Source organism: Oncorhynchus mykiss, chromosome 7 (assembly GCF_057628025.1).
Source record: "Oncorhynchus mykiss isolate SJ-2025 chromosome 7, ASM5762802v1, whole genome shotgun sequence".
Lineage (NCBI taxonomy): Eukaryota > Metazoa > Chordata > Actinopteri > Salmoniformes > Salmonidae > Oncorhynchus > Oncorhynchus mykiss.
The window spans coordinates 64,157,006-64,182,500 of record NC_143028.1 but is presented as its reverse complement, the minus strand read 5'-3'; the positions used below and the strand labels follow the sequence as shown (position 1 = coordinate 64,182,500).

General features: G+C 44.6%; 1 protein-coding gene across 6 annotated transcripts in view; it reads right to left on the bottom strand.

Moving 5' to 3' along the window:
• Positions 1-25,495, bottom strand: part of LOC110529011 (pleckstrin homology domain-containing family A member 6) — a 237,392-nt gene extending 211,897 nt beyond the window's left edge. For 5 of the 6 annotated variants that reach the window (XR_016497389.1, XM_090241730.1, XM_036983963.2 and 2 more), the window contains exon 1: positions 25,019-25,395. The gene's annotated coding sequence lies outside the window, so the exon portion shown is untranslated. Of the gene's footprint in view, positions 1-25,018 lie in introns of all 6 variants that reach the window. The other variant, XM_090241734.1, reaches the window with a different exon arrangement.

The window sequence follows — 25,495 nt, the reverse complement described above, 5'->3', positions numbered from 1 at the left end:
CCCTCTCCTCTCCCCTTCCCTTCCCTCTCCGCTCCTCTCCTCTCCTCTCCTCTCCGCTCCACTCCTCTCCTCTCCGCTCCACTCCTCACCTCTCCTCTAATCTCCCTTTCCCTTTCCTCTCCGCTACTCTCCTCTCCGCTCCTCTCCTCTCATCTCCTCTCCACTCCTCTCCGCTCCTATCCTCTCCTCTCCACTCCTCTCCCCTTCCCTTCCCTCTCCTCTCCCCTCCTCTCCTCTCCCCTTCCCTTCCTTTCCCTCTCCTCTCCTCTCCTCTCCACTCCCCTCTCCGCTCCACTCCTCTCCTCTCCTCTCCCCTTCCCTTCCCTCTCCTCTCCTCTCCTCCCCCCTTCGCTCTCCGCTCCTCTCCTCTCCACTCCCCTTCCCTCTCCGCTCCTCTCCTCTCCCCTCTCCGCTCCTCTCCTCTCCCCTTCCCTCTCTTCTTCTCTCCTCTCCTCTCCTCTCCCCTTCCCTTCCCTTCCCTCTCCGCTCCTCTCCTCTCCTCTCCACTCCGCTCCTCTCCTCTCCTCTCCACTCCTCTCCTCTCCACTCCTCTCCCATTCCCTTCCCTTCCCTCTCCGCTCCTCTCCGCTCCTCTCCTCTCCCCTTCCCTCTCCGCTCCACTCCTCTCCGCTCCACTCCTCTCCTCTCCTCTCCACTCCTCTCCCCTTCTCTCTCCGCTCCACTCCTCTCCTCTCCACTCCTCTCCCCGCTCCGCTCCTCTCCCCTTCCCTCTCCGCTCCTCTTCCCTCTCCGCTCCTCTCCTCTCCCCTTCCCTCTCCGCTCCTCTCCTCTCCCCTTCCCTCTCCGCTCCTCTCCTCTCCCCTTCCCTCTCCGCTCCTCTCCTCTCCCCTTCCCTTACCTCTCCGCTCCTCTCCTCTCTGCTCCACTCCACTCCTCTTCTCTTCTCTTCTCTCCTCTCCTCTCCCCTTCCCTTCCCTTCCCTCTCTGCTCCTCTCCTCTCCTCTCCACTCCTCTCCTCTCCGCTCCTCTCCTCTCCACTCCTCTCCCATTCCCTTCCCTCTCCGCTCCTCTCCACTCCACTCCTCTCCTCTTCCCTCTCCGCTCCACTCCTCTCCTCTCCTCTCCACTCCTCTCCCCTTCCCTCTCCTCTCCTCTCCTTTCCTCTCCCCTTCCCTCTCCTCTCCTCTCCCCTTCCCTCTCCGCTCCTCTCCTCTCCTCTCCCCTTCCCTCTACGCTCCACTCCTCTCCTCTCCTCTCCACTCCTCTCCCCTTCCCTCTCCGCTCCACTCCTCTCCTCTCCACTCCTCTCCCCTTCCCTCTCCTTTCCTCTCCTCTCCTCTCCCCTTCCCTCTCCTCTCCTCTCCTCTCCTCTCCTCTCCTCTCCCCTTCCCTCTCTGCTCTTCTCCCCTTCCCTCTCTGCTCCGCTCCTCTCCTCTCCCCTTCCCTCTCTGCTCTTCTCCCCTTCCCTCTCGTCTCCGCTCCTCTCCTCTCCCCTTCCCTCTCTGCTCTGCTCCGCTCCTCTCCCCTTCCCTATCTGCTCTTCTCCTCTCCTCACCCCTTCCCTCTCTGCTCTGCTCTGCTCCTCTCCCCTTCCCTATCTGCTCCTCTCCTCTCCTACCTTCAGGAGTGATTTGTTCTGTCTTGTCTCTCTCAGACAGAAAGCCGTGGTGTTTCATAAAGATGGATTTCTTCCTGGTTCCAGGTATAATGAATCCAGACTAGCATTAGAACCCGCGTCGCTAATGGAAGCTATTAGCGTTAGCTTCTAGCATTAGTTGAGCGTTTGCGATTGATGTTAACTGTACCTGTTAGCAATAAAATGGCTTCGACGTCTGTGGCATAAGCCACAGCATGTCCCAACTTGAAGACACTCAGAGCTTGCACCTGCTCGCTCCAGGGATGAAGAGTGGGTGGGTGTACCAGTTCATCCCACCCTTAATATTAGTTATTAGTTGCCTTCTTCTCTTGATGGATGCCTTCAAATTCTCATCTATTGTTCTCCACTGTTTCTACATGACTATATTACATCAATATTTGTTCTCTCCACTGTTTCCACATGACTATATTACATCAATATCTGTTCTCCACTGTTTCTACATGACTATATTTCATCAATATCTCTTCTCCACTGTTTCTACATGACTATATTACATCAATATCTGTTCTCCACTGTTTCTACATGACTATATTTCATCAATATCTCTTCTCCACTGTTTCTACATGACTATATTACATCAATATCTGTTCTCCACTGTTTCTACATGACTATATTACATCAATATCTTTTCTCCACTGTTTCTACATGACTATATTACATCAATATCTGTTCTCCACTGTTTCTACATGACTATATTACATCAATGTCTGGTGCCATATTCTCATCTCTTTGAAGCCTTTTCTTGATGCGGTAATCCCCCACCCCTCCCTGGGTCCCATGCTTCGACTTGTGTCCATGTAGATCTTGGGGATTAGGATTAGACCATATGAAAGGAGGAGTGTGTATTGTGTTTTATCAGTCAAATAGGCTGTGTGTGATTAGGCTCCTCATGCTTCCCATCGAAACAGTTGGTAAATATTATTCTGACATTTTATGACGTTTTTGTTTGTTTTGGTCTTCGGCAAGGGTTTTTCCGGCTGTTCGTGCACAAATGTTTTCTCAAGGCAAGCCGAAGTTGGTAGCCAAAGTCTATGCTCCTTCGTTGGTGATCGGTCAACATTCAATGAGAGATGAATTGTTTTCATGCACATGTTTTCCGCTTGAGAAATACTGCCCCAAACATATTAGCTAGATGTAAAAAAATTAATAACAGATGTCTTGAGTTATTTTAGATTATTTTATTTTAGATTATTTTTTTAGATTTATTTGAGATTATTTTGAGAAAGTGTATACTGGCTACAGTGTCTCAAGATGGACAAACAGTACAATTTATTTTCTTCTTTTTTTAAATAGCGAAGGTCTTTTAAAGGAGTATGTGAGCACACTCGTTCTGTTCGCCTAGACAAGTTCAGCTAGGCATCAGTTTTCTTTGCATGTTACACTAATGATAAAGGTGAAGTGTCTCGTTATCAAATTAAAGATGTGAGAATCAATTCAGGAAAACACTACTCCTCTTCACACAGCGATGATGAATGTGTCTGAGAGTAAAATAATCCATCTATGGTCCAGTAGATTGAGATAAGGCCAGACGCTGGGGCTTTCTGACTGGGTTTAGACGTAGTCCTGGGTGCAGCTGTGACAGACTGCCATCTAAAACAGGGGAGGAGCCAAGAGAGAAAAATTACAAAAGAGTATTTGACTATTAAAGAGTCCTTAGAGACACAAGAAGGGAAAAGAAAGGTAGGAGTCTACTGGCACGGTGCCCATACTACATCTGACCATGTCTTACCCAAGTCTGTCCTGATTAGATAAACCCCGAAGCCCAGCACAACCCAGGACCACTCGGGACTAGAGACGAGGGAGTCTGGAGTCAGGGGAGTCTGTTGACTGTGACTCTGTAGAGCTTTCTGGATCGAGCCAGGGGACACACCGGACAAGCTAATGAGAAGACTAATAGTGTGTGTGTGTGTGTGTGTGTGTGTGCACTCGTGTGAGAGAAAGAGAAAAAGAAATAAAACATTTAAAAAATAGTTAAAAAAATAAAAAATAAAATAAATAAAATAAAAATAGTTAAAAAATAGTTCTGTGAACCCTCTCCATCCTAGTTACAGTGTGAGTTCTGTGAACCCTCTCCATCCTAGTTACAGTGTGAGTTCTGTGAACCCACTCCATCCTAGTTACAGTGTGAGTTCTGTGAACCCTCTCCATCCTAGTTACAGTGTGAGTTCTGTGAACCCTCTCCATCCTAGTTAGTGTGAGTTCTGTGAACCCTCTCCATCCTAGTTACAGTGTGAGTTCTGTGAACCCTCTCCATCCTAGTTACAGTGTGAGTTCTGTGAACCCTCTCCATCCTAGTTACAGTGTGAGTTCTGTGAACCCTCTCCATCCTAGTTACAGTGTGAGTTCTGTGAACCCTCTCCATCCTAGTTACAGTGTGAGTTCTGTGAACCCTCTCCATCCTAGTTACAGTGTGAGTTCTGTGAACCCTCTCCATCCTAGTTAGTGTGAGTTCTGTGAACCCTCTCCATCCTAGTTACAGTGTGAGTTCTGTGAACCCTCTCCATCCTAGTTACAGTGTGAGTTCTGTGAACCCTCTCCATCCTAGTTACAGTGTGAGTTCTGTGAACCCTCTCCATCCTAGTTACAGTGTGAGTTCTGTGAACCCTCTCCATCCTAGTTACAGTGTGAGTTCTGTGAACCCTCTCCATCCTAGTTACAGTGTGAGTTCTGTGAACCCTCTCCATCCTAGTTACAGTGTGAGTTCTGTGAACCCTCTCCATCCTAGTTACAGTGTGAGTTCTGTGAACCCTCTCCATCCTAGTTACAGTGTGAGTTCTGTGAACCCTCTCCATCCTAGTTACAGTGTGAGTTCTGTGAACCCTCTCCATCCTAGTTACAGTGTGAGTTCTGTGAACCCTCTCCATCCTAGTTACAGTGTGAGTTCTGTGAACCCTCTCCATCCTAGTTACAGTGTGAGTTCTGTGAACCCACTCCATCCTAGTTACAGTGTGAGTTCTGTGAACCGTCTCCATCCTAGTTACAGTGTGAGTTCTGTGAACCCTCTCCATCCTAGTTACAGTGTGAGTTCTGTGAACCCTCTCCATCCTAGTTACAGTGTGAGTTCTGTGAACCCTCTCCATCCTAGTTACATTGTGAGTTCTGTGAACCCTCTCCATCCTAGTTACAGTGTGAGTTCTGTGAACCCTCTCCATCCTAGTTACAGTGTGAGTTCTGTGAACCCTCTCCATCCTAGTTACAGTGTGAGTTCTGTGAACCCTCTCCATCCTAGTTACAGTGTGAGTTCTGTGAACCCTCTCCATCCTAGTTACAGTGTGAGTTCTGTGAACCCTCTCCATCCTAGTTACAGTGTGAGTTCTGTGATCCCTCTCCATCCTAGTTACAGTGTGAGTTCTGTGAACCCTCTCCATCCTAGTTACAGTGTGAGTTCTGTGAACCCTCTCCATCCTAGTTACAGTGTGAGTTCTGTGAACCCTCTCCATCCTAGTTACAGTGTGAGTTCTGTGAACCCTCTCCATCCTAGTTACAGTGTGAGTTCTGTGAACCCTCTCCATCCTAGTTACAGTGTGAGTTCTGTGAACCCTCTCCATCCTAGTTACAGTGTGAGTTCTGTGAACCCTCTCCATCCTAGTTACAGTGTGAGTTCTGTGAACCCTTTCCATTCTAGTGACAGTGTGAGTTCTGTGAACCCTCTCCATCCTAGTTACAGTGTGAGTTCTGTGAACCCTCTCCATCCTAGTTACAGTGTGAGTTCTGTGAACCCACTCCATCCTAGTTAGTGTGAGTTCTGTGAACCCTCTCCATCCTAGTTAGTGTGAGTTCTGTGAACCCTCTCCATCCTAGTTACAGTGTGAGTTCTGTGAACCCTCTCCATCCTAGTTACAGTGTGAGTTCTGTGAACCCTCTCCATCCTAGTTACAGTGTGAGTTCTGTGAACCCTCTCCATCCTAGTTACAGTGTGAGTTCTGTGATCCCTCTCCATCCTAGTTACAGTGTGAGTTCTGTGAACCCTCTCCATCCTAGTTACAGTGTGAGTTCTGTGAACCCTCTCCATCCTAGTTACAGTGTGAGTTCTGTGAACCCTCTCCATCCTAGTTACAGTGTGAGTTCTGTGAACCCTCTCCATCCTAGTTACAGTGTGAGTTCTGTGAACCCTCTCCATCCTAGTTACAGTGTGAGTTCTGTGAACCCTCTCCATCCTAGTTACAGTGTGAGTTCTGTGAACCCTTTCCATTCTAGTGACAGTGTGAGTTCTGTGAACCCTCTCCATCCTAGTTACAGTGTGAGTTCTGTGAACCCTCTCCATCCTAGTTACAGTGTGAGTTCTGTGAACCCACTCCATCCTAGTTAGTGTGAGTTCTGTGAACCCTCTCCATCCTAGTTAGTGTGAGTTCTGTGAACCCTCTCCATCCTAGTTACAGTGTGAGTTCTGTGAACCCTCTCCATTCTAGTGACAGTGTGAGTTCTGTGAACCCTCTCCATCCTAGTTACAGTGTGAGTTCTGTGAACCCTCTCCATCATAGTGACAGTATGATTTCTAGGAACCTCTCCATTCTAGTGACAGTGTGAGTTCTGTGAACCCTCTCTATCCTAGTTACAGTGTGCGTTATGTGAACCCTCTCCATCATAGTGACAGTGTGAGTTCTGTGAACCCTCTCCATCCTTCCTATGTGATGACCAACCAGCTCTCACAGTCTCACATCAGAATTAGACATTCATCCAAGTATCTCAAACATCAAAATTCAAAAAGTTGTTCAAAATGTCAAATATAAAACTTTAAGTTTAGGAATGTCGAATACTGACTTGTATCAAGGATGACCTGGCTTGATTGAACTCAAAACGATGATCTAACTACAATATGTCTTCCACATCAAAGGGATGGGTCTAATCCACAGCATCAGAGATGTGCAAATGCAACCCCCATTTTGAACATATCTGCTGGAGTCAGGGCCTTTGGCAGGATTATACTGAGCTCTAAACTTCAGCGCCTGCTGACGTGACATGATGTGGCTTTGAAATCCTCCTCAGAAACGGCACAGCATAAATTGCTACAATTATTAAACTGCTACACTCATTAAATTGTTACAGTCATTAAACTGCTACAGTCATTAAACTACTACAGTCATTAAACTGCTACAGTCATTAAACTGTTACAGTCATTAAAACTGTTACAGTCATTAAATTGTTACAGTCATTAAACTGTTACAGTCATTAAACTGCTACAGTCATTAAACTGCTACAGTCATTAAACTGTTACAGTCATTAAATTGTTACAATCATTAAACTGTTACAGTCATTAAACTGCTACAGTCATTAAACTGCTACACTCATTAAACTGCTACACTCATTAAACTGCTACACTCATTAAACTGCTACACTCATTAAACTGCTACACTCATTAAACTGCTACACTCATTAAACTGCTACACTCATTAAACTGCTACACTCATTAAACTGCTACACTCATTAAACTGCTACAGTCATTAAACTGCTACAGTCATTAAACTGCTACACTCATTAAACTGCTACACTCATTAAACTGTTACAGTCATTAAACTGCTACAGTCATTAAACTGCTACAGTCATTAAACTGCTACAGTCATTAAACTGCTACAGTCATTAAACTGTTACAGTCATTAAACTGTTACAGTCATTAAACTGCTACAGTCATTAAACTGTTACAGTCATTAAACTGCTACAGTCATTAAACTGTTACACTCATTAATTAAACTGCTACAGTCATTAAACTGTTACACTCATTAAACTGCTACACTCATTAAACTGTTACAGTCATTAAACTGCTACAGTCATTAAACTGCTACAGTCATTAATAAACTGCAACAGCCAGAGGGGGGCAACATCAACCTGCCTCCTTTCTACCACAATGTGACTATTCACTGTGGGCTTATTTACTGTGTACTTATTCACTATGCAAATAAGCTTAGGGTTAAGAAGGCTGGGGAAATCAAAGAGTGTTTGTACGAGCCCTCGCCACCCAGAAAATCAGAGGGAGCAGGCTTGTCAACGCCTCCCTATTTCCTAACCAACTCCCCTCCCCAGAGCAGAATCAGCTACACAGCCAACAGACAAACAGATGAAAGAGATAGAAAGACTGTTCTCAGTGAAGACTGCAGCAGACTGTCTTCTACACACCCCTTCATTTACCTACTTACTTACCTACCCACCCACACACACACACACACACACACACACACACACACACACACACACACACACACACACACACACACACACACTACTCTCCTCTCCTCGACTCATCTCCTTCCTCTGCACTGTCTGAAAATATATGAAAGCTGCATGTAAATGCTTATCAATCTAATGATCGTTGAAATTAAATAATATAATATTAGTTTCATACCAGTGCAGATGAAGGAGGGGAGACAAGGATACACTTGAAATGCATCCTAGGTAGTATCTTACTCTATTTTAGAGGTGGATATACTGAGACTAGACTGTTGTGTAAGAATGAGAGGAAGGTGAGAGATGAACATACACAAGAACACACACTTTCTGTGTGCAGCCTGCTTCGCACTTGGCAGGTCCCCTGATACACCACCTGCTCTGTTGCCGCACACCACATCTCTTTATTTCTCACACACACACACACACACACACACACACACACACACACACAGAGAGAGAGAGCCTGCAGTCTGTTCCAGAATGAATAACACCCACACACACAGAGAGAGAGAGCCTGCAGTCTGTTCCAGAATGAATAACACACACACACACACACACACACACACACACACAGAGAGAGAGAGAGCCTGCAGTCTGTTCCAGAATGAATAACACACATACACACACCCACACACACAGAGAGAGAGAGCCTGCAGTCTGTTCCAGAATGAATAACACACACACACAGCACATGGGAGGAGGAGCAGACAAAAGACATGGATATAGACATACAGTAAACAAAGACACACACAAACAGAGTGCATTGAGAGGGTCTAATTTCTCTCAGTAGGATGTATGGGGGAGTGGGGCTTAACCCTCTAGAGTCTAAGCCCTGTCTAAGGCGGGGGTGGGTGGGTGGGGGGGGGGGGGGGGGGGGGGTTACTAAGCTAACATATGGAATTGTTTTATGGAGGTAATTTAGCTATTTTATTTCTAATTTTAAGACCCCTTAATAATTAAAACATTTGATGAAACATTGTATTTTGCCTTACTGCTATTAGCCCATAGAATCACATTGAATAACAGATTTACTACATGGAACAAGTTATCTTAAGGAGGTTTGTTCTGAAGTGTCTGTCCTATATCTGAGAGATATAAGAAAGATCAGGAAACAATTGTATTTATTTTCTACATGTATTTAGGCCTGAAACTTTCTCCATATACAGTACCAGTTCAAAGTTTGAACACACCTACCCATTCCAGGGTTTTTCTTTATTTTTACTATTTTCTACATTGTAGAATAATAGTGAAGACATCAAAACTATGAAATAACACACATTGAATCATGTACTAACCAAACAAGTGTTAAACAAATCAAAATATATTTTATATTTGAGATTCTTCAAAATAGCCACCCTTTGCCTTGAAAACAGCTTTGCACACTCTTGGCATTCTCTCAACCAGCTTCATGAGGTAATCACCTGGAATGCATTTCAATTAACAGGTGTGCCTTGTTAAAAGTGCATTTTGGGAATTTCTTTCCTTTTTAATGCGTTTGAGCCAATCAGTTGTGTTGTGACAAGGTAGGGGGATATACAGAAGATATCCCTATTTGGTAAAAGACCAAGTCCATATGATGGTAAGAACAGCTCCAATAAGCAAAGAGAAACAACAGTCTATCATTACTTGAAGACATGAAGGTCAGTCAATCCGGAAATTGACAAGAACTTTGAACGTTTCTTCAAGTGCAGTCGCAAAAACCATCCAGCGCTATGATTGAACTTTGCCATAACAAATAGGTTTAATATTTATTGAATCAAGATTTTTCAGCTTTTCATTTTTAATTAATTTGTAAAAACTTAGAAAAACATAATTCCACTTTGACACATTATGGGGTATTCTGGGTAGGCCAGTGACAAAAAAAATCTAAATGTATTATATTTTAAATTCAGCCTGTAACAACAAAATGTAGGGAAAAGGTCAAGTGGTGTAAATACTTAGTGAAGACGCTGTATCTACGTCAATTACCTCGTACCCCTGCACATCGACTTGGTACTGCTACCCCACGTATATAGCAAAGTTATCATTACTCTGTGTATTTAATACTCCTGTTATTATTTTTCTATTATTTCTCTGCATTGTTGGGAAGGGCCTGTAAGTAAGAATGTTACTGTTAATCTACACCTGTTGTTTACCAAGCATGTGACAAACATAATTTCATTGGTTTGGATGATCACGCCCTTCATCCCTCCCTCTATCTCGCTTCCTTTATCCCTCCCGTGGGGAAACCTTCCTTCTATCCTTATTCTTTCTTCATGTACCTCTTTATCTCTCTTCCCCCTCAGGGGATATCGTCCCCATCTCTCATTTTTCTCTTTGCTCCTCACACACCCTCCCCCATCCCCACTGTCCAGACACCTTCCCTCTCTCTTCACCTCTCCTTCTCTTTCCCTCTCTCTCTCTTCCCTGTCTCTTTTGTCCTTCCTTCCTCTCCCAAGATGGAGGGTTTGCCCGGCGTCACTTACTTAAAGGGTTGCTATGGTAACACCTGGGGGGGGCTTCAGGTGAAGGATGAGGCTTAACCAACCCTTTAATCCCTACCGCCTGCTCGGAATTCATCAAAGAAATTAGATTCACACTTAATACACACACACACACACAAAGATGTACAGATCTAGCAAGACATAAGTAGAATGCAGATTAATTAATTACATTACATTAAGAGATATACCTTGACTCAGACACACACACTCTAATGACATTAGATAGGAGGGGTGCTGACTGATAAGGACAGTAAATGTGAAGTTCACCGGACAGCTCCACTCAGACAGACGCCTGCTGGTGTGGATAACACATGCACAACAGTGGCGGTTGGTGCCATTTAAGATTAGGGAGGACCTTATTTCTATTACAATATTAGAAGAATGTCATTTATATTCCATTCACTCAGTTCAATGTAACAGTGATAGGTTTAGGCTACTACATGATACTCAAATGTTCCCTATAAACATCATGAGGTTGCTACAACGTAGGTGAGAAGACAGACCGTTACACATGGACAGACAGTGACACGTTCAATACCTCCTAGCACACTCTTGCCTGCATCAAGCTGATCTAGGATGTAATCATTAGTCCAACAGTTGCAAACAAACATTTCTCATATCTCAACCCCATAGAAAATCTTTGGAGGGAGTTGAAAGTCCGGGTTGACCAGCAACAGCCCCAAAACATCACTGCTCTAGAGGAGATCTGCATGGAGGAATAGGCCAAAATACCAGCAACATTGTGTGAAAACCTTATGAAGACTTACAGAAAACGTTTAACGTCTGTCATTGTCAACAAAGGGTATATAACAAAGTATTGAGATAAACTTTTGTTATTGACCAAATACTTATTTTCCACCATAATTTGCAAATAAATTCATAAAAAATCCTACAATGTGATTTTCTGGATTTATTTTTCTCATTTTGTCTGTCATAGTTGAAGTGTACCTATGATGAAAATTACAGGCCTCTCATCTTTTTAAGTGGGAGAACTTAAACAATTGGTGGCTGACTAAATACTTTTTTGCCCCACTGTGTGTGTGTATATATATTGTATATATATATGTAGTTTGAACACTGCTGTGGGGATTTGCTTCCATTCAGCCACAAGATAATTAGTGAGGTCGGGCACTGATGTTGGGCGATTAGGGCTGGTTTACAGTCGGAGTGCCAAGGTGTTGGATGGGGTTGAGGTCAGGGCTCTGTGCAGGGCATTCAAATTCTTCCACACCGATCTCGACAAACAATTTCTGTATGGACCTCGCTTTGAGCACAGGGGTGAAATAGGGACGGGCCTTCCCCAAACTGTTGACACAAAGTTGGAAGCACAGAATTGTCTAGAATGTCATTGTATTCTGTAGCATTAAGATTTCCCTTCACTGGAACTAAGGCACCTAGCCCGAAACATGAAAAACGGCCCCAGACCATTATTCCTCCTCCACTAAACTTTACAGTTGGCACTATGCATTCGGACATTTAAAGTTATTTTGGCATCCGCCAAACCCAGATTAGTCCGTCAGACTGCCAAATTGTGAATCGTGATTCATCACTTCAGAGAAAGTGTTTCCACTCCTCCAGAGTCCAATGACGGGGAGCTTTACACCACTCCATTCAACGCTTGGCATTGTGCATGGTGATCTTAGGCTTGTGTCCGGCTGCTCGGCCATGGAAACCCATTTCATGAAGGTCCTGACGAACAGTTATTGTGCTGACGTTGCTTCCAGAGGCAGTCTCGGAATTGAGTGTTGCTATGTGCTTCAGCACTCGGCAGACCCATTCTGTGAGTTTGTGTGGACTACCACTTCGTGACTGAACCGTTATTGCTCCTAGACGTTTCCACATCACAATAACAGCACTTACAGTTGACCGGGGCAGCTCTAGAAGGGCAGAAATGTGATGAACTGACTTGTTGGAAAGATGGCATCCTATGTTGGTGCCACATTGAAAGTCACTGAGCTCTTCAGTACGGGACATTCTACTGCCAATGTTTGTCTATGGAGATTGCCTGGTTGTGTGGTCAATTTTATACACCTGTAAGCAATGGGTGTGGCTGAAACAGCCGTATCTACTAATTTGAGGGGGTGTCCACATACTTTTGTATATACCATAATGTACATCCCACATCCCTCCAAACACATATACCACATCCTCTCAAACACATATACCACAACCTCTCAAACAAACATACCACAACCTCTCAAACACATATACCACAACCTCTCAAACACATACAGTTGAAGTCAGAAGTTCACAAACACTTAGGTTGGAGTCATTAAAACTTGTTTTTCAACCACTCCACAAATGTCTTGTTAACAAACTATAGTTTTGGCAAGTCGGTTAGGACATCGACTTTGTGCATGACACAAGTAATATTTCCAACAATTGTTTACAGACAGATTATTTAACTTATAATTCACTGTATCACAATTCCAGTGGGTCAGAAGTTTACATACACTAAGTTGACTGTGCCTTTAAACAGCTTGGAAAATTCCAGAAAATGATGTCATGGCTTTAGAAGCTTCTGCTGAGGCTAATTGACATAATTTGAGTCAATTGGAGGTGTACCTGTGGATGAACTTCAAGGCCGACCGTAAAACTCATGGGAAAATCAAAAAAGACCTCAGAAAATAAATTGTAGACCTCCACAGGTCTGGTTCATCCTTGGGAGCAATTTCCAAATGCCTGAAGGTACAACGTTCATCTGTACAAACAATAGTATGCAAGTATAAACACCATGGGACCAGGCAGCCGTCATAACGCTCAGGAAGGAGACGCGTTCTGTCTCCTAGAGATGAACGTACTTTGGTGCGAAAAGTGCAAATCAATCCCAGAACAACAGCAAAGGACCCTGTGAAGATGCTGGAGGAAACAGGTACAAAGTATCTATATCCACAGTAAAACGAGAACTATATCGACATAACCTGAAAGGCCACTCAGCACGGAAGAAGCCACTGCTCCAAAACCGCCATAAAAAAGCCAGACTATGGTTTGCAACTGCACATGGGGACAAGGATCGTATTTTTGGAGAAATGTCCTCTGGTCTGATGAAACAAAAATAGAACTGTTTGGCCATAAAGACTATCGTTATGTTTGGAGGAAAACGGGGGAGGCTTGCAAGCCGAAGAACACCATCCCAACAGTGAAGCAAAGGGGTGGCAGCATCATGTTGTGGGGGTGCTTGCTGCATGAGGTACTAGTGCACTTCACAAAATAGATGGCATCATGAGGCGGACAATTATGTGGATATATGGAAGCAACATCTCAAGACATCAGTCAGGAAGTTAAAGCTTGTTCGCAAATGGGTCTTCCACATGGACAACGACCCCAAGCATACTTCCAATGTTGTGGCAAAATGGCTTAAGGACAACAAAGTCAAGGTATTGGAGTGGCTATCACAAAGCCCTGACCTCAATCCCATAGAGAATTTGTGGGCAGAACTGAAAAAGCATGTGCGAGCAAGGAGGCCTACAAACCTGACTCAGTTACACCAGCTCTGTCAGGAGGAATGGGCCAAAATTCTTATTGTGGGAAGCTTGTGGAAAGCTACCCAAAGAGTTTGACCCACGTTAAACAATTTAAAGGCAATGCTACCAAATACAAATTGAGTGTTTATGAACTTCTGACCCACTGGGAATGTGATGAAAGAAATAAAAAGCTGAAATAAATCATTCTCTCTACTATTATTCTGACATTTCACATTCTTAAAATACAGTGGTGAAACTAACTGACCTAAAACAGGGAATATTTACCAGGATTATATGTCAGGAATTGTGAAAAACAGACTTGTATTTGGCTAAGGTGTATGTGAATTTCCGACTTCAACTGTATACCACATCCCTCTCAAACACATATCCCACATCCCAATCAAACACATATACCACAACCTCTCAAACACATATACCACAACCTCTCAAACACATATAGCACAACCTCTCAAACACATATAGCACAACCTCTCAAACACATATAGCACAACCTCTCAAACACATATACCACAACCTCTCAAGCATATATATCACAACCTCTCAAACACATATACCACAACCTCTCAAACACATATACCACAACCTCTCAAACACATATACCACAACCTCTCAAACACATATACCGCAACCACTCAAACACATATACCGCAACCTCTCAAACACATATACCGCAACCTCTCAAACACATATACCGCAACCTCCCAAACACATATACCGCAACCTCCCAAACAGATACACCACATCCCTCTTAAACAAATATACCACAACCTCTCAAACACATATACAGTGCCTTGCGAAAGTATTCGGCCCCCTTGAACTTTGCAACCTTTTGCCACATTTCAGGCTTCAAACATAAAGATATAAAACTGTATTTTTTTGTGAAGAATCAACAACAAGTGGGACACAATCATGAAGTGGAACGACATTTATTGGATATTTCAAACGTTTTTAACAAATCAAAAACTGAAAAATTGGGCCTGCAAAATTATTCAGCCCCCTTAAGTTAATACTTTGTAGCGCCACCTTTTGCTGCGATTACAGCTGTAAGTCGCTTGGGGTATGTCTCTATCAGTTTTGCACATCGAGAGACTGACATTTTTTCCCATTCCTCCTTGCAAAACAGCTCGAGCTCAGTGAGGTTGGATGGAGAGCATTTGTGAACAGCAGTTTTCAGTTCTTTCCACAGATTCTCGATTGGATTCAGGTCTGGACTTTGACTTGGCCATTCTAACACCTGGATATGTTTATTTTTGAACCATTCCATTGTAGATTTTGCTTTATGTTTTGGATCATTGTCTTGATGGAAGACAAATCTCCATCCCAGTCTCAGGTCTTTTGCAGACTCCATCAGGTTTTCTTCCAGAATGGTCCTGTATTTGGCTCCATCCATCTTCCCATCAATTTTAACCATCTTCCCTGTCCCTGCTGAAGAAAAGCAGGCCCAAACCATGATGCTGCCACCACCATGTTTGACAGTGGGGATGGTGTGTTCAGCTGTGTTGCTTTTACGCCAAACATAACGTTTTGCATTGTTGCCAAAAAGTTCAATTTTGGTTTCATCTGACCAGAGCACCTTCTTCCACATGTTTGGTGTGTCTCCCAGGTGGCTTGTGGCAAACTTTAAACGACACTTTTTATGGATATCTTTAAGAAATGGCTTTCTTCTTGCCACTCTTTCATAAAGGCCAGATTTGTGCAATATACGACTGATTGTTGTCCTATGGACAGAGTCTCCCACCTCAGCTGTAGATCTCTGCAGTTCATCCAGAGTGATCATGGGCCTCTTGGCTGCATCTCTGATCAGTCTTCTCCTTGTATGAGCTGAAAGTTTAGAGGGACGGCCAGGTCTTGGTAGATATGCAGTGGTCTGATACTCCTTCCATTTCAATATTATCGCTTGCACAGTGCTCCTTGGGATGTTTAAAGCTTGGGAAATATTTTTGTATCCAAATCCGGCTTTAAACTTCTTCACAACAGTATCTCGGACCTACCTGGTGTGTTCCTTGTTCTTCATGATGCTCTCTGCGCTTTTAACGGACCTCTGAGACTATCACAGTGCAGGTGCATTTATACGGAGACTTGATTACACACAGGTGGATTGTATTTATCATCATTAGTCATTTAGGTCAACATTGGATCATTCAGAGATCCTCACTGAACTTCTGGAAAGAGTTTGCTGCACTGAAAGTAAAGGGGCTGAATAATTTGCATGCCCAATTTTTCAGTTTTTGATTTGTTAAAAAAGTTTGAAATATCCAATAAATGTCGTTCCACTTCATGATGGTGTCCCACTTGTTGTTGATTCTTCACAAAAAAATACAGTTTTATATCTTTATGTTTGAAGCCTGAAATGTGGCAAAAGGTCGCAAAGTTCAAGGGGGCCGAATACTTTTGCAAGGCACTGTACTACAACCTCTCAAAAACATATACCACATTGCTCAAACACAGAGAGAGAGAGAAAGAAAGAGAGAGAGGGGGAGAGAGGGTGAGGTAGCTGGCATTGTAGTTCTGCAGCAGTGCTCTGCAGAGAAACACAGTATTCACTCCACCCTGCTCAGTATTCTACAGAAACACTACAAGCACACAGTATGTGTGCGTGTGTGCGTGTGTGTATGTGCACTGATACGTGCTTAAATTTCTGATCACACCCTCTGCCAGTCTCCTTAGCTCACTCTCCAAATCGGGTGCAGAAAGCAAGCACTGCGGCAATAACACCACTCCCTGCTTAAACACACACACACACCCACTCATACTCACAGTTCAGAACAACCATAACAAACAACATCTTGCAGTCATCATATGGAAACAACACTCGGTCAACCAATAGGGATGCAGGATAACAGTTATATTTATCTACAAACCAATCAACACACAGCAAACAGCACACAGTAGGAGAGAAGGGAAAGAAACAGTGAGAAGAGAGAGAGAGAGCGAGAGAGAGAGAGAGCAAGAGCAAGAGAGAAAGATAGATACAGTTGAAGTCAGAAGTTTACATACACCTTAGTCAGATACGTTTAAACTTTGTTGTCCTTAAGCCATTTTGGAAGTATGCTTGGGGTCATTGTCCATTTGGAAGACCCATTTGCGAACAAGCTTTAATTTCCTGACTCTTGTCTTGAGATGTTGCTTCAATATATCCACATAATTGTCCGCCTCATGATGCCATCTATTTTGTGAAGTGCACTAGTCCCTCCTGCAGCAAAGCACCCAACAACATGATGCTGCCACCCCTGTGCTTTACGGTTGGGATGGTGTTCTTTGGCTTGCAAGCGTCCCCCTGTTTCATCCAAACATAATGATGGTCATTATGGCCAAACAGTTGTATTTTTGTTTCATCAGACCAGAGGACATTTCTCCAAAAAGTATGATCTTTGTCCCCATGTGCAGTTGCAAACCATAGTCTGGCTTTTTTATGGCGGTTTTGGAGCAGTAGCTTCTTCCGTGCTGAGCGGCCTTTCAGGTTATATCGATATAGTACTCGTTTTACTGTGGATATAGATACTTTGTACCTGTTTCCTCCAGCATCTTCACAAGGTCCTTTGCTGTTGTTCTGGGATTGATTTGCACTTTTCGCACCAACGTACCTTCATCTCTAAGAGACAGAACGCTTCTCATTCCTGAGCGGTATGATGCTCCGTGGTCCCATGATGTTTATACTTGGGTACTTGTTTTTGTACAGATGAACGTGGTATCTTCAGACTTTTGGAAATTGTCTACAATTATTTTCTGAGGTTTATGCTGATTTCTTTTGATTTTCCCATGATTTCAAGCAAAGTTGGAAGGTAGGCCTTGAACTACATCCACAGGTAGACCTCCAATTGACTCAAATGATGTCAATTAGCCTCAGCAGAAGCTTCTAACGCCATTACTTCATTTTTATAAGTATAATCCAAGATGGTGTAGCAGTCAGACGTCTTTGTCCTGTCGTGTCCCTTGTATATATCGTTTTTTACATATTTTTCTTCGCATATCTTTTAAAATATTTAGCTAAACCTCAACATCTAAATACTCTCCTGCAACCCGCCTCACCCAATGTAGCGTGGATCTGCTTTTTTTCCCTAAAGTATCTATATTTACTTCGGATCTGGAATCCCTCAACTGAAGCTAGCCAGCTAACTACCAGCTATCAGTCAGCAAACCATTGCCAGCGGTCATCAGCTAACCTTCAGCTCGAATAGCTCTCGCCAGTTCGAACAACATGACTCTAACCAGAGCATAACGGACCTATGATTTTTATCCCCGGATTCCCACCGCTAACTGAACATTTTCATCTGGATCTTCACAACTAGCTAACCGCAACCCCGGATGACTACTCCTGGCTAGCGTTTCCATCCACTTAGCTTGAAGCCAGCCCGACCAGGGCTCGTGCGCTACCACCGAAGCATACTCCTGGGATACAATATCCAGACCCCTTCTACAGCCGGTACGGGGCATGGAACCCCGCAGATCCCCTACGACTGGAATACCAACATAATCGGCCTGAGGACTCCAACAGGCCCCTCAGGCGCAACGCCCGCTGAAAGCCCATTATGATAACCAGCTAGGCCTGCTAGCTACCTAGAGCTACTTGGAACCCTACTAATTCCACGACCGGTCTATCAACGTCACCGCATGAAGAGGCAAAAACAGACTTAACACCATCGCGACGTCCCCCAAAGGCTAACTTTCTAGCCCCTGCTATCTGCTTTCTTGCTAACCCGGCCTGCTAACTGCTAGCCTGCCCCGGTCTACTAACTGCTAGCTTGTTTAGCCCTAGTCTGCTAACTGTTAGCTTGTTAGCACAGGCCTGCTAACTGTCTGAATCGCCGTGTCCCCAGCCAGCCCAACCAACCCATATTTATTTTCAATCTCTTTTCGATTTTTAATTTGATTATACCTTCCGGTAACCTGCCTCACCCAATGTGATACAGAATCACTATTATTTTTAATTTTAGAATACATTCAAGAACCTCCAGAAGCTAACCAGCTAATTAGCTACACGCTGTTTAGTCATTGTTAGCCACTGCTAGCGGCTTTTACCTTCTGCACAGCCAACCCTGTTTTTAGCCTGGATAATACTCGCATGTCTACCAGTATCGAACTGTCTCTCCACAACAACGCCGGATTCCTGCCGTAATCCCTGGACCACTACTTCTGATCTTCACAGCTAGCTTGCACCCAGTACCGAAGCTATCCCTGAGGCCCACCTCCCGGCCTACTCAGCTGTTCACCCGAACCCCACTCATACACGGCTAGATCCCAATACAAATCAAATCAAATCCAATCAAATTTTATTTGTCACATACACATGGTTAGCAGATGTTAATGCGAGTGTAGCGAAATGCTTGTGCTTCTAGTTCCAACAATGCAGTAATAACAAGTAATCTAACTAACAATTCCAAAACTACTGCAACCGGATCCTTGCTGTAAACTCTGGACCTTGGTTAACGCCACTGCCACGAAGCTAGCACCAGTTAACCGTGAGCCAGGCACATCTCCCTGCTAGCAAACTAAATTCTACAATACCTCTTTCACCATCTGGCTTGGATTCTCTGTCGACACGGCCCCCCGCCGCACCACCACGACTGGTCTGCCGACGAATACTCCATCCGCTGTGCCTTCAACCGGCCTCCGTCTGAGCAGACCCCCCCTACAACCCCCGAGCTACTAACTTTAAACGCTGTGTCGCCCGCGTGCTATAGTAGTGGTGGCTTCACTGTTCCATCTACTGCTGCCCCCTGGACACTATGATCACTTGGCTACATAGCTGATACCTGGTGGACTGTCCATTAATCACGGTACTCCATTCGGTTTATTTATGTTTTATCTGTCGGCCCCAGCCGCAAACTCAGGCTCTGTGTGTAGTTAATCTGACCCTCTCTGCCTAGTCATCGCCATTTTACCTGCTGTTGTTGTGTTAGCTGACTAGCTGTTGTTGTCTCACCTGTTGTTTTAGCAAGCTCTCCCAATCAAGACCTGCGATTACTTTATGCCTTGCTGTATGTCTCTCTCAAATATCAATATGCCTTGTATACTGTTGTTCAGGTTAGTTATCATTGTTTTAGTTTACAATGGAGCCCCTAGTTCCACTCCTCACACCTCTGATACCTCCTTTGTCCCACCTCCCACACATGCGGTGACCTCACCCATTATAACCAGCATGTCCAGAGATACAACCTCTCTTATCATCACCCAGTGCCTGGGCTTACCTCCGCTGTACCCGCACAACACCATACCCCTGTCTGCACATTATGCCCTGAATATATTCTACCACGCCCATAAATCTGCTCCTTTTATTCCTTGTCCCCAACGCCTTTAGCCGCACCCTCATCCTACTCCTCCTCTGTTCCTCGGGTGATGTGGAGGTAAACCCAGGCCCTGCATGTCCCCAGGCACCCTCCTTTGTTGACTTCTGTGATCGAAAAAGCCTTGGTTTCATGCATGTCAAAATCAGAAGCCTCCTCCCTAAGTTTGTTTTACTCACTGCTTTAGCACACTCTGCCAACCCTGATGTCCTTGTCGCGTCTGAATTCTGGCTTAGGAAGGCTACCAAAAATTCTGAGATTTCCATACCCAACTATAACACTTTCCGTCAAGATACAACTGCCAAAGGGGGAAGAGTTGCAATCAACTACAGAGATAGCCTGCAAAGTTCTGTCATGCTTTCCATGCCCAAACAGTTCGAACTTCTAATTTTAAAAATTAATCTCTCCAGAAATAAGTCTCTCACTGTTGCCGCCTGCTACCGATCCCCCTCAGCTCCCAGCTGTGCCCTGGACACCATCTGTGAATTGATCGCCCCCCCCATCTAGCGTCAGAGTTTGTTATGTTAGGTGACCTAAACTGGGATATGCTTAACACCTCGGCAGTCCTACAATCTAAGATAGATGCCCTCAATCTCACACAAATCATCAAGGAACCCACCAGGTACAACCCTAAATCCGTAAACATGGGCACACTAATTGACATTATCCTGACCAACTTGCCCTCCAAATACACCTCTGCTGTCTTCAATCAGGATCTCAGCGATCACTGTCTCATTGTCTGTATCCGCTACGGGTCCGCGGTCAAACGACCACCCCTCATCACTGTCAAACGCTCCCTAAAACACTTCTGCGAGCAGGCCTTTCTAATCGACCCGGCACGGGTATCCTGGAAGGATATTGACCTCATCCCGTCAGTTGAGGATGCCTGGTCATTCTTTAAAAGTAACTTCCTCACCATCTTAGACAAGCATGCTCCATTCAAAAAATGCAGAACTAAGAACAGATATAGCCCTTGGTTCACTCCAGACCTGACTGCCCTCGATCAGCACAAAAACATCCTGTGGCGGACTGCAATAGCATCAAATAGTCCCCACGATATGCAACTGTTAAGGGAAGTCAGGAACCAATACACGCAGTCAGTCAGGAAAGCAAAGGCCAGCTTTTTCAAGCAGAAATTTGCATCCTGTAGCTCTAACTCCCAAAAGTTCTGGGACACTGTAAAGTCCATAGAGAACAAGAGCACGTCATCCCAGCAGCCCACTGCACTGAGGCTAGGTAACACGGTCACCACCGATAAATACGTGATAATCGAAAACTTCAACAAGCATTTCTCAACGGCTGGCCATGCCTTCCTCCTGACTATTCCAACCTCGGCCAACAGCTCTCCCCCCCAACCGCAGGTACTCGCCCACGCCTCCCCAGCTTCTCCTTTACCCAAATCCAGATAGCAGATGTTCTGAAAGAGCTGCAAAACCTGGACACATACAAATCAGCTGGGCTTGACAATCTGGACCCTCTATTTCTGAAACTGTCCGCCACCATTATCACAACCCCTATTACCAGCCTATTCAACCTCTCCTTCGTATCATCTGAGATCCCCAAGGATTGGAAAGCTGCCGCGGTCATCCCCCTCTTCAAATGGGGAGACACCCTGGACCCAAACTGTTACAGACCTACAGTATATCCATCCTGCCCTGCCTATCTAAGGTCTTCGAAAGCCAAGTCAACAAACAGATCACTGACCATCTCGAATCCCACCGTACCGCTGTGCAATCCGGTTTCCGAGCCGGTCACGGGTGCACCTCAGCCACGCTCAAGGTACTAAACGATATCACCAACTACTTTGCAGACAGAGAGTTCAGTGTGTCAAATCGGAGGGCATGTTGTCCGGTCCTCTGGCAGTCTCTATGGGAGTACCACAGGGTTCAATTCTCGGGCCGACTCTTTTCTCTGTATATATCAATGATGTTGCTCTTGCTGCGGCCGATTCCCTGATCCACCTCTACGCAGACGACACCATTCTGTATACTTCTGGCCCTTCCTTGGACACTGTGCTATCTAAACTCCAAACAAGCTTCAATGCCATACAACACTCCTTCCGTGGCCTCCAACTGCTCTTAAACGCTAGTACAACCAAATGCATGCTTTTCAACCGTTCGCTGCCTGTACCCGCACGCCCGACTAGCATCACCACCCTGGATAGATCCTACCTAGAATATGTGGACATCTATAGTACCTAGGTGTCTGGCTAGACTGCAAACTCTCCTTCCAGATTCATATCAAACATATCCAATCAAAAATCAAATCTAGAGTCGGCTTTCTATTTCGCAACAAAGCCTCCTTCACTCACGCCGCAAAACTTACCCTAGTAAAACTGACTATAGCTTCCAATACTCTACTCAGCAGTTTATCACAGTGCCATCCGTTTTCTTACTAAAGCACCTTATACCACCCACCACTGCGACCTGTATGCTCTAGTCGGCTGGCCCTCGCTACATGTTCGTCGCCAGACCCTCTGGCTCCAGGTCATCTACAAGTCCATGCTAGGTAAAGCGCTGCCTTATCTCAGTTCACTGGTCACGATGGCAACACCCACCTGTAGCACGCGCTCCAGCAGGTGTATCTCACTGATCATCCCTAAAGCCAAAACCTAATTTGGCCACCTTTCCTTCCAGTTCTCTGCTGCCTGCAACTGGAACGAATTGCAAAAATCTCTGATGTTGGAGACTTTTATCTCCCTCACCAACTTTAAACATCTGCTATCTGAGCAGCTAACCGATCGCTGCAGCTGTACATAGTCTATCGGTATATAGCCCACCCAATTTACCTACCTCATCCCCATACTGTTTTTATTTTATTTACTTTTCTGCTCTTTTGCACACCAGTATCTCTACCTGCACATGTTCATCTGATCAATTATCACTCCAGTGTTAATCTGCTAAATTGTAATTATTCACTCCTATGGCCTATTTATTGCCTACCTCTTCATGCCTTTTGCACACAATGTATATAGATTCTTTTTTTTCTATTGTTATTGACTTGTTTATTGTTTACTCTATGTGTAACTCTGTGTTGTTGTCTGTTCACACTGCTATGCTTTATCTTGGCCAGGTCGCAGTTGCAAATGAGAACTTGTTCTCAACTAGCCTACCTGGTTAAATAAAGGTGAAATAAAAATAATTGTTTTTATTTTAAATTCTGGAATTTTCCAAGCTGTTTAAACGCACAGTCAACTTAGTGTATGTAAACTTCTGACCCACTAGAATTGTGATACAATGAATTATAAGTTAAATAATCTGTCTGCAAACAATTGTTGGAAAAATTACTTGTGTCATGCACAAAGTCGATGTCCTGACCGACTTGCCAAAACTATAGTTTGTTAACAAGAAATTTGTGGAGTGGTTGAAAAACAATTTTTAATGACTCCAACCAGAGTGTATGTAAACTTACGACTTCAATTTTAGATAGATAGATAGATAGATAGATAGATAGATAGATAGATAGATAGATAGATAGATAGATAGATAGATAGATAGATAGATAGATAGATAGATAGATGAGAGTGAAGGCAGAGCCAAACAGAGGAGAGGGACGTCAATCAAAATCATGGCTCTATTCTGGGCATCATTTCAGGCCAAACACTGGCAGAGGGCTAGGAATCACCCTCAGAACATAGTGTGACCTGCCAAGAGACAGGAAGACGTGTGTGTGATGACGTGTTTAACTATTCTTGTGGGGACCAGAATTCCCCACCAGAATAGTAAACAAATACAAATTTGACCAATTGGGGACATTTTGTTAGTCCCCACAATGTTTTGGGGTTGGGGTTCAGGCTAGGGTAAAAGTACGGGTTAGGTTTAGGGTTACGTAAAATAGGATTTTGAATGGGACTGAATTGTGCATCCCCTCACGGTTAGCTGTACAAGACTGTGTGTGTACAGTCTGTGTGCGTGAGCATATGTGTGTGTGTTTCCATCCACATGCATTCATAGAAAAGCAAATCCAGTTTAATGCTTTAATCGGAAGCACCTCAATTGCCAGCAACTGCCAGGGTCTCATAGACAAAACACACACACTACAATACCCTAACGCCAAGACAGGCATTAAAGGGTCAGTCTAATTCCTCAGTCACTGTCAGGGTGTATTAATGCCAATGTTAATCAGACACCTGGAGCCTCACTCACACGCGCAAACACACACACACACACACACACACACACACACACACACACACAGGAGGGACGTTAAACAGCTTGTTGAAGTCAATCACGCTTATCCTCTAAATCAACGTCCACCTCATCCCCCCTGCTTTGGCTCAGATTGGCCGTGCCTGGCTTGGTTTGGATTGGATGGGCTAAGTCCTGCCATGAGGCATTTAACATACAGCATAGCACTGCTAAATGCCAACCATTAACATATCAACATGCTGGAGACTGGTGGGAATCATGTGCAGTGTGTGTGTATGTGTGAGTGAGTGTTTCTTGTGTGTGTGTGTGTGTGTGAGAGTGAGTGTTTCTTGTGTGTGTGTGTGTGTGTGTGTGTGTGTGTGTGTGTTTGTGTGTGTGAGCTAGCGTCCCTGACTGACAGACTATGCCCATCTGAAGTGGGGCTCCAAAACTGGGACCAACAACCTGGCAACTGGCGCCACCCCAAAACATCTGAGCCCCCAAACCTAGCCACAACCATAACTCAAGCTCCACCCAACCACTACTTCAACCACCAGCCAACCTCTGCCCTCTCTGACCCAACCCTCTCAGCAATATGAGAGAGCATCGGTCTGTGTGCATGAATAAAAACACAGTCAATGACCATCAACATTAACACACAGTAATTGCACTGTATACTTAAAAGGAAATACACACAGACACAGTCATACTAACACAGCCACAGGAACACAGAAACACAGACACAGTAATACAGACACTAGTGCTACCTCTAACTTGCTTATTTACATAAAGTCAAGACATGTTAGAAATGCACTGGTGGTGCCTGCACACAGACACTATGAATCTGCGTGTCCCTTACCAGCCACCTGCTGAATTTATTTTTGCGGTGTCCCTCCTCCTTCCTCCTCTGTAGTCAGCCAGTCAATGAAGGTGTTAGACAGACAGGCTAGAACCGTGTACATCTATCCATTCATCCATCTAGGAGAGAGCATTGAGCAGCAGACGGTCAGTCAGTCCAGTTAGACATCAGGAGATGGGAGAGGAACGAGGAATAACACACTATCTATCCCTCCACACCCTCACAGTACAGGGTAAAGACAGCTCTGTCAGCCAGAGAACCATAGAGAGAAAGAAACAGAGATACAGCTAGAGACAGTAGCCCCAGTAACTACAGGCTCTAGCGTGACTGAGCAGGGATACAGGACAATAATAGGCATCCTCTCCTCAGGAAAGGATGAATAAAGGAGGGACGGATAGAGGGAGGAGTTGAAGAGGAGGAGGGGAAGTGGCCAAGTGATACAATGGAGCATGCCCAGTTGAAAATCCCAAGGTATTT